Genomic DNA, 13,596 nt, shown 5'->3' with positions numbered 1-13,596 from the left:
CTTAAACTTTCTACTCAAAACTCTTTGAAATATGAGTGATCTTGGTATGGGAAGTAACATTTACTTGTATAGAGGGTGGAAGCTTGGTTGAGGAATGAAGAAAAATGGGGAGGGGGTGGTTTCGGCTAAAAGCCGAGAGTGAAGGAGGGAGTAACCGAGAGTGAGAGAGAGGAGGGAGAGAATAATGAGTGTGGTGGTGAGTGATGTATGAAATGATCATATCTTTACTTGTTTTATGGTTTTTGTGTTGTCAAATATGAGTGGAAATAGGAATTGACATGATTACCCTTCCACTTGTACTTGGTTCAATTTGCATGCAAGGGTAAAGAAGGTATTTGGCTAGAAAATAAGAGTTAGTGGGGGTGGTTATTGACTCTTTAGCCCTTTTGGATTGAATAGAAAGGATTTGCATGCAAGGATAACTATGTAATTTGCTAATTATGACAATTAATACTTAAAAAGATTTAATTTTATAAAATAAAACACAAGTTCAAAAATTATAAAATTTATACCATAAAATAGCTTGGATTTTTGGAAATTTTATAAAACTACTTTTGAAATTTGTGAGCAAAATAGCTTTTAAAAAGAAATTTACTCAAGGTTTAAAATATTCCTTATAAATCAAAAAATGAAAGAAATAAATAAACTTTTGATTTGAAAAATCATATACCACATATCGAAAATTTAAGACACAGAAATTCTCATTCACACAAGCATACAATAGTTGAATATATTGGCATTCGGCTTTATAATTACACCAAATTTACAATTAATATTACACAGAAATGTCGGGTGTAACATCCTCTCCCCCTTAAGGGATTCTGTCCCCAGAATCTAAGAGAACAGATGAGGATACCGGGAACGCATATCAGACTCTAACTCCCAAGTCGATTCTTCGACCTTAGGGTTCCTCCAAAGCACTTTTACTAACTTTACTGACTTATTTCTAAGGCTCTTCTCTTGCCAGTCGAGTATTTTAATCGGTTGCTCCATAAATGACAGGTCTGCCTGAATTTCTACAGGTTCATATTCTATTATATGGCTAGCGTCAGGATTATACTTCTTAAGCAATGACACATGGAACACATTATGCACATGCTGATACTGAGGTGGTAAGGCCAACTCGTAGGCCACCTTTCCCACTTGACTCAATATTTCAAAAGGACCTATATATCTAGGTGCTAACTTCCCTTTCTTGCCAAATCTCATCAACCCTTTTCTAGGTGACACCTTCAACAAAACAGCTTCGCCAATTTGGAATCGAACGTTCTTACGCGCTGGATCCGCATACTTCCTCTGTCTATCTTGAGCAGCAACCACCCTTTTCTGAATTAACTTGACCGAGTCATGCAACTGTTGTACCAATTCCGAGCCGAGAATCTTTCCTTCTCCTACTTCGTCCCAACTTGTTGGGGATCTACATTTTCGCCCGTACAAAGCTTCGTATGGTGGCATGCCGATACTGGAATGATAGCTGTTGTTGTAAGAGAATTCAATTAACGGCAAATGGTCGTCCCAACTTCCTGCAAAATCGATTGCACAACTGCGCAACATGTCTTCAATTGTTTGGATTGTCCTCTCACTCTGGCCATCAGTCTGCGGGTGGTACGCCGTGCTCATATTCAACTTTGTGCCCAGACATTCCTGAAATTGCTTCCAAAATCTCGAGTTAAATCGGGGATCTCTGTCTGAAACTATTGATACAGGTACTCCATGCCTTAGTACGATTTCGCGCACATACAGATGAACCAACTTGTCCAGTGATGACTTCTCGTTAATTGGAAGGAAATGCGCTGACTTCGTAAGACGATCAATTATAACCCATATTGCGTCATGCCCGGATTTCATTCGCGGTAGTCCTACTATAAAGTCCATAGCGATATTTCCCATTTCCATTCTGGAATCTTCAGGGGCTGAATTAATCCGCTTGGTCGTTGATGTGCTGCCTTCACTTTCTGACAAGTATAACACTTCGCAACCCATTCTGCCATGTCTCGCTTCATATTTGGCCACCAAAAGTTCTTCTTTAAGTCTCGATACATCTTGGTACTTCCTGGGTGGATTGAAAATTTTGAATTGTGGGCTTCATGGAGGATCTCATTCTTTAATTCAGGTACATGAGGAATCCATATTCTGGAAGAAAACCTTAGTATCCCTTGCTCATCCCTTTGAGTATTAATCTCCTCTCCAGATAACTGATTCTTCTCTTTCTCCATTACTTCTTCTTGACATTTCTTTATCTTTTCCACTAGTGTTGGCTGAAAAGTCACTGCGCGACAAACTTCCTCAACTTTTCCACAATCACAAAGTTCCAGTTCAAATCTCTTATTTCTTAAGATAATTCCTTTGGTGATGTCATCTTCTTCAGCCTCTCTTTCCTACTTAGAGCATCAGCCACAACATTCGCCTTTCCAGGATGGTAATTTATCAAACAGTCATAGTCCTTGATCAATTTCAGCCATCTCCTCTGCCTCATATTGAGCTCCTTCTGAGTGAAAATGTACTTTAAACTCTTGTGATCCGTGTAGATTTCACACTTCTCTCCGTAGAGGTAATGTCTCCAAATCTTAAGTGCGAACACTATGGCGGCTAGTTCCAAGTCATGCGTCAGGTACTTTAACTCATGCAGTTTCAACTGTCTTGACGCATATGCGATTACCTTACTGTGTTGCATTAACACACAACCCAATCCCTTATGTGAAGCGTCGCTGAATATTACAAATTTTCCTTGATCATCCGGTAGCACTAACACCGGAGCTGTTACCAATCTCTGTTTCAACTTTTGAAAACTATCCTCACATTCTGCACTCCATTCAAACTTTTGATTCTTTCTGGTTTACTTGGTCAATGGCGTGGCGATTTTTGAAAAATCCTTGACGAACCTTCTATATTATCCTGCCAACCCTAGAAAACTTCGCACTTCCGTAGGAGTCTTTGGCCTCTCCCAACTCATAACTGCCTCAATCTTTGCCGGATCCACTTTAACTCCTTCATTTCCAATGACATGCCCCAAAAATTGTACTTCCTTTAACCAGAACTCACATTTGGTAAACTTGGCATACAACTTCTCTTGACGAAGTATTTCCAATGCTATCCAGAGGTGCTGCTTATGTTCTTCTTCCGACTTAGAATAAATAAGGATGTCATCAATGAATACCACGACAAATTTGTCCAAATACTTCTTAAATACTCGATTCATCAGATCCATAAATGCGGCCGGGGAGTTGGTCAGTCCAAATGGCATTACTAAGAATTCATAATGCCCATATCTGGTCCTGAATGCGGTCTTGGAAATATCTTCTTCTTTGCTCTTTAATTGATGGTATCCCGATCTCAAATCAATCTTTGAAAAGCATTTTGCTCCCTTCAGCTGGTCAAAAAGGTCATCTATTCTTGGTAGCGGGTAGCGGTTCTTGGTCGTTACCTTATTCAACTCTTGATAATCTATGCATAATCGCATACTCCCATCTTTCTTCTTGACAAACAGAGCAGCTGCTCCCCATGGCGACGTACTTGGCCGTATCACTCCCTTATCCAACAATTCTTGTAGCTGGCTCGCCAACTCTTTCATTTCTGCTGGTGCCATCCTATATGGGGCCTTTGAAACTGGTTCCGTGCCTGGAGCAAGGTTGATCTCGAACTCGATTTGTCGATCTGGTGGTAAGCCTGGTAGTTCGTCGGGAAACACATCGGGAAACTCGTTAACTACAGGAATATCTTCTATGTTAGGGCTGCCTTTTTCTGAATCCACTACATAAGCTAGGAACGACTCACAAACTTTTCTAAGTAGCTTCTTAGCCTGAACGATTGTAAGAAATAGTTGTTCTTGCCTCTGCCCTTTGAATACTACCTTCTCTCCACTCTTCGTCTTTAAATACACTTTCTTGGTCTTACAATTAATCTGAGCGCTATTTTCTCCTAACCAATCAATGCCTAAAATTATGTCAACCTCTCCCAACTTGAAGAGTATCAAGTCGGCTGAAAACTTATACCCCGAAATATCAATCTCACACTTTGGACAAAATTGATTCACAGGAATCTTCTCTTGGTTCGCAATTACCATATTTACTACCTCACTCATAATCATTTTATCACATTGAAGCTTATCAACAAAAGATTCTGATATGAAAGATCTTGTTGCTCCCGAATCAATCAATACTTTAGCTTTGACATTATTGAGTAAAAGTGTACCTGCTATCACCTCAGAATTCTGAACAACATCCTTCATCTTCAAATCAAATGTCCTTGATGTTGCTTGCGGGGTTGGTGTAGGTGGTGGAGGTAATGCCAATACCTCGGTTGGCACGCTCGCACTGGTACTTGCCACGTTCATTAAAGCTTTGACTGGTTCGGTTGCCTTGCACTCCCTAGCTATGTGTCCAGTCTTCCCACACTTGTAACACGTAACTCCTGGCTTCGGCATCTTGCACTCATTCGCCAAATGTCCCTTCTGATTGCACCTATAGCATGTCATGCTCAGCTTATTACATAATCCAGAGTGCCTTCTTCCACAGTGCCTGCATTCCGGTCTCGGGAACTTATTTTCTCCAACTTACCCTTGGCTTGCCTGACTGCTCCCCTTTGATTCTTGCCTTTTACCCAAATTTCCCTTCTTTTGAAAATTTCCACCCTTCTGGAATCCGATCCTCTTTACATTCCGACCTTGTGAACTTCCCGCTTCAGACTTTTCTGCATAAAATGGAACCTTCCTCTTCTTGTTATCCCTTTCTTTCCTTGACAACATCCCATTATTCTCAATCAGAGCAACTTTCTGTACTACTCCCGCATAAGTATCAAGCTCAAACATAGCCACTCTATCTCTGATCCAAGGCTCCAATCCTTGCTGAAATCTCTTCGCTTTTTCCTCCTCAGTACTGGTATACTTTGTCACAAACCTTGACAACTCTGTGAACTTCTTCTCATACTCCAATACAGTCATGTTCCCTTGCTTCAGCTCCAAAAATTTGAGTTCCATTTGATTCTGCATGTACTTAGGGTAATACTTGTCCAGAAATAACTTCTTAAATCTCTCCCAAGAAACCTGCTGAGTGACTTCCAAAGCTTTTACTGATTCCCACCAATAGATGACTTCACCCTTCAAGAAGTAAGTAGTATACGGCGTCTTCTGATCGTCTCTTAACTCTACCAACTCAAAAGCCCTTTCCATCTCCTTGATCCATGTGTTAGCTATTACTGGATCAGTGGTATCATGAAATGCAGGTGGTTTCACATTCTGAAAAGCCTTGAAAGTGACAATTTGTCTAGGTGGTACTGGTGGTTCAGGTGGTTGGTATGGTTCACGGTTATCTTGATTTTCAATTCGTTGTTGAAGAGTTAGTTGTTATTGAGCTATAACATTGGTTTTCTGTTGCAAAGTTTCCAGTAGTCGAAGAATATTCGGGTCTGTGGTGGATGTGGTTGTTGGGTTCTTCTTTTTGGGAGGGATGATCCTGAAATAAGAGTTATGTTAAAACAGATATGAACAATTCGAGGGTATCGCATGGCATTCTTATCTACATATGAGGTCAAGTTTCAAATTAAGCAGATATGGTGATGCATATAAAAATGTAAAATAACAGTTGAGAGCAAATGGAACAATAGAACATAATTATTGAAATTTTAAAGGTCACAATACATAGGATTAGGACAAAGTCTGATTCTAGGAATAACAGGCTTGTTTAAAGGAAACAACGGAAACAACTGGGGATTCCACAGAGTCTGATAGTACAACAACATGAAAGGTAAATGGAAAGAACTAAGGCTCCACTCCATCTGAACGGGGCTTGGTAGTCTTTTCCTCTCGAAGCATCTTCACAATGCTCTGGAGCTCATCCGCCACCATCTGAATGACATACTGGCTGGTACGGTCCCGGTGCGCTGGCATCTCCTCAAGCTTAGTGTTGACGTACTGAACCAAGGTCTCAAGTCTCATAGTCATCTGCTCCTTGGGCTTCCCTTCGTAGTTTCGGCTGTCCGGATACACGTTCTTCAGTCGGTCGTACTTGCCCTGAAGCATGTCAAACTCGTGCCTCAACTCAGCATACACAGTGAAAGCAATAATGTCGTTCGACCAAGAGGATGACGAGGAATGCGCCCTTTGCTGACAACCAATAAGAGGAGTATTAATAATAAATTTACTTAACCTACTCTCTCGCATAATATCTATAACCTACACACATATCCTAGAACCTATTTGGGCTGTCCAGGGACTCTAAACTGTAGCTCTGATACCAAAACCTGTCACGCCCCAAGTTAAATAGCAGATTAAATATAGCTATTACAATATTTTAAAAGAAATAACATAACCAAATCCAAGATCTTACAGTTTAGGGTTTGGAACAGCCCAACACTACCAACTATTACATCTGATTTTAAATACCGAGTCCTCACACAAACTACTATCACTTATTCTACCTGAGCTCGAACATAAGCATCAGCATCACAGGTCTTACGGGCAGTCTACTTGAATCTAACCATAGCTGCTATTTGTAATATTAGGGTAAAGAAAGGAGTGAGCCAAATGTTCAACAAGTGCTAAACAATATTATACAAAACATAAATCGAGATATACATTAAAGAATGACAATGGAAATACATAACCACTGATAATGAGGGATAAAACTTTGGGTGATGGCATCATTTTGTTTGTATCAAAACAATTTCAAAATCATACCGTTTAATCAAAATCATTTTATGACGCTACGAATTACAGCCGGTGATCAGCCGTGAAGTAATCCCGAACCTCACTGGGTTCTAAAACATTAATGGGAATCCCTAGGCAACTTTTAAGCCTAATATAAGTGTGGAAAAGACTCGCGTCTCAGTCCAGATCCACTATTCAAAGAAAACATTTATCCCCCTTTGGGACTGAAAACCCACATTTTATTTATTTCAAAAACTGATGCCGAATTATAACAAAATCTCTTTTTACAGTAAACATCTTTATCAAGGGATTATAGATCAACTCGAAACACGGGGAAATGGTACTAACTCTCAGAGCCATGAATCACAAAACTATACTCTATTAGGGTAACTGAATGGTTTTCATATTTCAAAGTTTGGACAAGGGAATTTAGTGAGGCTACTGGATATCATGAAGGGAAATGCCAAATTGGGCTTAAAACAATGGTTTCTCATCAAGGTTCAAGTGCTGGATCATCAAGGAGGTAAGCTTCACGAATACTAAGGGTGTTAAGGTATGAAGAAATGATTTTTAGCTCAGGATATATCAGAATTGTCAAGCTTTAGGATAAGAAAGAGGGGTATCAATCAATGAGGAATCACTTTGATAAGTATCTGACTTTCAGGGTTCAAGGTAAGGTTCTATAGGGGTTCAAGTATCAGGATAAGATATCAATACTTAGGAATCATCAACATGTTAATCAAGAGAATCAACCAAGAGTTATAACTGCCCTTTTCTTTTATCAAGGCATTCAAATTACTTTAATATACTATCATGATAAGACTACTTTGCAATATGTACTCGAGGGTTCATGGAATCTCTATATAATTCAAAGATAAACATAAGATACGCTTGATTTAATATATCAAATGACACAGGATAGTTGCAGCAATGTATGAACTATTAGCAGTAAATACGAAGGACAAGTTGAATCACTTGCCTTGAGAAAGGCTGGTCTGGTCTGACTGGTAGGAGCAACTGGAGCTTCACTCGACCTTTATGGCAAGTTTTCCCTCATCTCGAGATCCTACATAAATAATAATAATCTTCATTATAATATACTCTCACCAACTAAACCTATTTACAACCCGAAATTAAACACGGATGACACTTAGGCCTATATGCACTTAATTTTATATTCACCTTTAAATTACAGTTGTACACACATAGACACATAATCACATATCATATATTAATACCAAATAACACCATATACACCATAATGCAACACTAGGCTTGGATGATCTCGACTCACAACTTAAGTCACTTGGTCGCTAAACTAGACAAAGTCTTCAAATTTTGGCTTCCTAACTCGATGTGCCTTTACTAAAATATCCAAAAGCTATTGACCCTCACTTGTGTCTTTTGCTCTACTGACCTTATACTATCTTACAACTATGGTGGTCAACCTAAATCTCACTCCTAAGTATTCTAAAACTATGTGATAAGTGAAAGTGCTCACTGGTGCAAATTTCAGAATGACAACTATGGTTTCTTGAGTGCATTAGACACTCTTAAACTACAAGTTTTCCTTCAAAACTTTTACACAAGACTCTCCTGACCTAAGGGAATCTCAAAAATTTGATATCGCTCAAGGGTCTGGCTTGGGCCTTCTTGGGCCTAAGCTAAAAGTCCAAGGTTCCCCTGTTTTTCTGGGCAGAAAATGTCCTGACTTGAATTAACTTGTGACACATGCTTCTAACTCATATCCTATGAACTATGGTTGGAAAAACTTCCCTGACACTTCCTCTAACTAAGGCCCAACAGGGCCTAATGGGGGCCTACCCATGACATGGTCAAATCTCCCTATTTCTAAGTTGCAACAAAACTGTCCCCTGCTGGACAGATTTTGTTATTCTACTTGTGCACCTAACCAAATGACATGCAAACCTCCAACCAACACCTAAAACCTTTTATATACTCCCAATACTAACTTCTGGTGGATTGGGCCTCAAAGTGCACATCAATGACATGGTCAAAACTCACTCTAAACCTCAAGGTACTAAACTGATTTTATGCAGAAACTATAACTCTCCTTTCTCCAAGGTTTTGACTTGACAAACTCAACTACCAACAACCCAATACCCAAACCAAGACTTAAACATGGTGATCTACTGAACTAACTCCCTTATTCTCAAAATAACATTGGTGGAGATCATCCTTTACCTATGGTACAATTATGGCAAAACAAAAGAAACTACACTTCACAACTCACAAATCATCAAGTTTTTGAAACAACAAGATATGCATTTTTATAAAAGATAACCACGAATTATTACCATGCATCAAGGAGCATTAATCAATATTAACACCTTAATCCTACTGAAATTAAAGCTTACTAACAAAATCTTTCCAAATGATCAAAATCTTATAACATTCTAAGAGAAATTCACATGCATGCATGTCCTCGAGTTTTGCAAGCCAAACAACATGTTTTCTGAATATGTTTTACCAAGAAATTTACATGCAAGCCTAGCATGAGCTATATCTAGATAATCACTTAGCATGAGAGGAGTTTCATCAAATTTTCACAATAAAATTCAAGCCATTATCACATAAACATGCAAAAATTGAACAAAGCAACAAGAATAGTCTTAAGGACCATTCATTCGGCTCCCCTATGGTCATGGCCGAATGAAATGGAAGGGAATGGCCATTTAATCATCAAGAGTTTCTTTCTCAAGACTTGGCACTTCTCCATTCCTTGTTGTCCTCTAAAAAACAACCCTAAACTCACAAGAATCAAGGTTGTACTTTGAGTTTCAACTAAAACCTTTACATGCAACCTTAAAACTTAAACTTTCTACTCAAAACTCTTTGAAATATGAGTGATCATGGTATGGGAAGTAACATTTACTTGTATAGAGGGTGGAAGCTTGGTTGAAGAATGAAGAAAAATGGGGAGGGGGTGGTTTCGGCTAAAAGCTGAGAGTGAAGGAGGGAGTAGCCGAGAGTGAGAGAGAGGAGGGAGAGAAGAATGAGTGTGGTGGTGGGTGATGTGTGAAATGATCATGTCTTTACTTGTTTTATGGTTTTTGTGTTGTCAAATGTGAGTGGAAATAGGAATTGACATGATTACCCTTCCACTTGTACTTGGTTCAATTTGCATGCAAGGGTAAAGAAGGTATTTGGCTAGAAAATAAGAGTTAGTGGGGTGGTTATTGACTCTTTAGCCCTTTTGGATTGAATAGAAAGGATTTGCATGCAAGGATAACTATGTAATTTGCTAATTATGACAATTAATACTTATAAAGATTTATTTTTATAAAATAAAACACAAGTTCAAAAATTATAAAATTTATACCATAAAATAGCTTGGATTTTTGGAAATTTTATAAAACTACTTTTGAAATTTGTGAGCAAAATAACTTTTAAAAAGAAATTTACTCAAGGTTTAAAATATTCCTTATAAATCAAAAAATGAAAGAAATAAATAAACTTTTGATTTGAAAAATCATATACCACATATCAAAAATTTAAGACGCAGAAATTCTCATTCACACAAGCATACAATAGTTGAATATATTGGCATTCGGCTTTATAATTACACCGAATTTATAATTAATATTACACAGAAATGTCGGGTGTAACAGTTATCATTATCGAGAACATTATACATTATAACCTAGCACCTCTTAATGATATTGTTCATCACTGAGAGAGAGCAACTGTTCTATTGTAACAGAGTTTATTATATTGAATATATTTGATTACTGTTACATACTTGTGTTGAAATCGATTTGATTGTATAAACACTATATTATAAACCCTTCTATAGTGTTGTGTGACCTAAGAAGTGGTATCAGAGCCTTTCTGTTAACACATATACAGTCAGATCCAAACAATCAATCATGTCTGAAGAAACACAAACTCCAACTAAGCCCACTAAAACTGAAGATACTCAAAACACTCAAACCTACAGTCGATATGAGACTATTAGGGTTCCCTTACTGAGACCATCTGAGTATCCCATATGGAAAGTGAAGATGGCTATGTTTCTGGAAGCTACAGATCCAGAATACCTTGATAGAATTAATGAAGGACTATATAAGCCTACCAAGCTCTCTGTTGCAGTTGCTGATCAACCAGAAAAGACCATACCAAAGGAGAAAGGTGAATACACACCTGAAGGTATCTCATTTATTGCCAAGGATGCAAGGGTAAGGCATTTGCTGCATAGTGCAATTGATAATGTCATGTCAAACAGGGTAATTGGATGCAAAAATGCAAAGGAGATATGGGATGCTTTGGAAATAAGATACCAGGGAACTGATGCGATCAAAAAGAACAGGAAGACTATACTAACTCAAGAGTATGAGCACTGTGACTCAAAAGCTGATGAGTCATTAACTGATTTATATGACAGGTTTGCCAAATTCTTGAATGATCTGTCACTGGTGGACAAGGAATATGATCTTGAAGATGCAAATCTAAAATTCTTTTTAGCTTTTCCTGAAAATTGGGATTTGAAGTCTACTACCATAAGAGACAACTATGAACTTACTGAAACTACTCTTGATGAAATTTATGGTATGCTCAAGACTCATGAACTTGAGATGGATCAAAGGAGCAAGAGGCATGGAAGAAAGTCAAGGTCAGTTGCTCTTAAAGCTGATGAGGAATCTCTTAAAGTTGTTGTCTCAAAGAGGGGCAAAGGAAAGGCTCTCATCATAAAGTCTGATTCAGAATCATCAGATTCTGATGATGATGATTCAGAAACTGAAAGTTTACCTGAAGTAAAATGTTGATGCAGAGATGATGCAACTGTGTGCTCTTATGGTGAAGGGTATCACAAAGATAGCCTACAAGAAATTCAGAAATGGCAAGAAGTTTTCCAAGAAAGGTGGAAGTTCTAATAAGAAAGGGTTCAGAAAGTCTGAAGGCAAAGGAGAAAAGTCTGACAGAGGAGACAACTCAAATGTCAAATGCTACAATTATGGTGAAAGATGCCACATATCTCCTGACTGCAAGAAAGGAATAAGTGATACAGGCAAGGCACTTATCACAAAGAAGAAAAGCTGGACATACACTTCAGATTCTGAAGATGAGGTGAACTATGCCTTGATGGCAAATGCTGACAGCAGTCCTGAAACTGCTAAATTGAAGGTACCTCAAACAACTTTTGCTTTTCATACTGATGATATTACTGAGTTGAGTTTATATCTTAAAACCATGTTCATTAGTTTTAGAGATCAGACTTTAACAAATGAAAGATTAACATCTGAAAGTCTTGCTCTTAGAAACAAAAATGACTATTTAGAAAAAGAGTTAGTTATGTTCCATCAAACTCAGAAAGAAAGAGATGACGCTTTGTATGTTAGAGATGAAGTGCTAAAACTGAATAAATCTCTTAAATCTGAAATAGAAAAGAAAAGAGAATTCATCAAAACTTGGACTAACTCTGGCAGAATAGCTCAAAATATACTAAGTAGTGGAAACTAAAAAGAGGGCTTAGGTTATGAAGATGATAAAGTAGAAAAGGAAAATGTGTCATCTAAACAAAACTTTACCAAGAAAGCTGAAAAGCCTAAAGTTAATCCTGTTAAGTTTGTAGCAAAAACCGTAATGTCTGATTTTGAAAAGTTGAAAGATTCTAGAACATAAGTCAAAGAAAAGTCAACTTCTGACAAATTAAAACAGGACAAACCAACTTCGGTAAACATAGGTTTAATGACTAAGAAGCAGCTTAATCATAAGCTGAAAGAGATTAGAAAGGTGAACAAGGTAAAGGAAGCTAGAAAAATAGGAATGGAAAAGAAGGTGTGAATAAAAGCAATAATTATATGCTTGTTACTAATGCTCCTAAAAAGAATTATTATAACTATGGAAACTCTAACCATCTAACTTCTTTTTTGCAGGAAAAATAAAGATATAAACTTTTTACCTCCTAGATCAGGAGTTAGAGTCAGTCTGTTAGGTTTAAACCACAAAATCCTTGTTTTTATTGTGGTAGTTTATGGCATTCCATTTATACTTGTAAGGAATATCATAGTTTGTACTATGATTATTATCAAATAAAACCTTCTTTAAAGAAAGTTAGTGTAATTCCTTCCAGTGTAAAGTCTGATGCAAAGTCTGATATAAAATCTGATAAACAGCATGATAGCATAAACTCTGGAACTAAATCCGCTGCAACTGCTAATAAACTTAAAAAGGCCAAAGGATCCAAGTAAGTCTGGGTCCTTAAAACTAACCAATAGTGGTCTTTGTGATTGCAGGGCAACTAGAAGAACATCCTAGTTCTGGACAGTGGATGTTCAGGATATATGACTGGAAATAAAGCCCTGCTATCAGACTTTATGGAGAAAGCTGGCCCAGAGAAAGCTGGCCCAGGAGTTTTTATGGAGATGGAAACATCGGAAAGGCTCTGGGATATGGCAATATCAATCTTGGGAATGTCATCATTGAAACAGTAGCTCTTATCTCAAGACTTAAACACAATCTGCTAAGTGTGAGTCAAATCTGTGACAGAGGTTATCATGTGGATTTCTTTGAAGAACACTGTGAAGTTGTAAATAATTCTACAGGAAAAGTGGTTCTGAAAGGTTACAGACATGGTAACATATATGAAGCCAGACTTTCAACAAACTCTGATGGTTCTGCAATCTGTCTGTTAAGTAGAGCATCAATTGAAGAAAGCTGGAATTGGCACAAGAGACTCTCTCATTTAAATTTCAACAATATAAACGAGTGGGTAAAGAAAGATCTTATGAGAGGACTGCCAAAATCAGTATTTGCTGCTGATGGCCTTTGTAATTCATGTCAAAAGGCAAAACAAAGAAAATCTTCTTTCAAGAGCAAAACTGAATCCTCGAGTCTTGAGCCTTATCACATACTGCATGTTGATCTATTTGGTCCAGTCAATGTCATGTCTATTGCAAAGAAGAATTATGCTATGGTTATAGTGGATGAGT

Source organism: Apium graveolens, chromosome 8, assembly GCF_009905375.1.
Source record: "Apium graveolens cultivar Ventura chromosome 8, ASM990537v1, whole genome shotgun sequence".
NCBI lineage: Eukaryota > Viridiplantae > Streptophyta > Magnoliopsida > Apiales > Apiaceae > Apium > Apium graveolens.
This window is presented reverse-complemented; position numbering follows the sequence as displayed.